The sequence below is a fragment of the Mastomys coucha genome, unplaced genomic scaffold, assembly GCF_008632895.1.
Source record: "Mastomys coucha isolate ucsf_1 unplaced genomic scaffold, UCSF_Mcou_1 pScaffold20, whole genome shotgun sequence".
Taxonomy (NCBI): domain Eukaryota; kingdom Metazoa; phylum Chordata; class Mammalia; order Rodentia; family Muridae; genus Mastomys; species Mastomys coucha.
In genome coordinates this window covers 116,423,897-116,424,734 of record NW_022196903.1, presented here as the reverse complement: position 1 = coordinate 116,424,734, position 838 = coordinate 116,423,897, and the positions used below count along the sequence as shown (strand labels likewise).

General features: G+C 38.4%; 1 protein-coding gene across 1 annotated transcript in view; it reads right to left on the bottom strand.

Annotated features, from left to right (window-relative positions):
- The window catches only part of LOC116099557 (C-type lectin domain family 4 member A-like), a 13,954-nt gene that overhangs the window by 9,628 nt on the left and 3,488 nt on the right, over nt 1-838 (bottom strand). The gene's annotated exons all lie outside the window — the stretch shown is intronic.

The following is an 838-nucleotide window of genomic DNA, read 5'->3' as shown; positions in this document are numbered from 1 at the left end:
CTTCTCGTACAAATTCGTCCTAAGTGAAGTCATATAATGCTATGGTATTGCTTGTCTGTTGTCTATTTGCATGAGATTTTAGGCTCACTAAACACAATCATACTAGGTTCAACTCAATATGTCTAAAACTCAAGTCAATCTCTATCAACTTAAACCTATGGCTTATATATTCTATACTTCTTTGAATAATTCCATAGTTGCTGAATTTACATCATCAGATTATTAAAATCACGTTTTACTTCTTGGACCTCTTAATCCCTAGATCTCAATAATCATCAAACATCTATTTCTTTGGTCCTATACTTTTTAAATCACGAAGCTGCCTCGCCTCATGTTCTTCAGACACTTATCTCATTATCGAGTTGTAAATTAGCCTTCTAGTTTCTCTCTTTGCCCTAAAGATTCTATTTTCAGATTCCTGTAAAGCACTGTCTATAACCTAATGTGGCTATACCAATTCTCTATTTGAAATGGTGCAGCAGTTCTCCATGGCGTTGATGTTTTGCAAAAAAAATGACCACAATTTTTAACTTCTGTGTCCACACACCATTGCAATGTGATTTTGCAACTGTCCCAATTTAAATTAAAAAAAAGTGAGGCTTCTGCAAGAGCTAGCCAAGAGGATTTGCAAAATGAGCTCTGATCTAATCTCCAGTTAAAGTTTTGAGAACCTGACTCATGGCCACCCTCAACCTTGGAACTCTCCAAGCTGCCATGTAAAGAAGCCCAGGACTCACAGAAAGGTGAGCTACACTGTTAGTCATTCCAGCTGGGCTCCTCCTCCTAGAGGCTGTGCTGCCTGGACTGGTAACTGACCACGTACACATGCCTAAGTTCA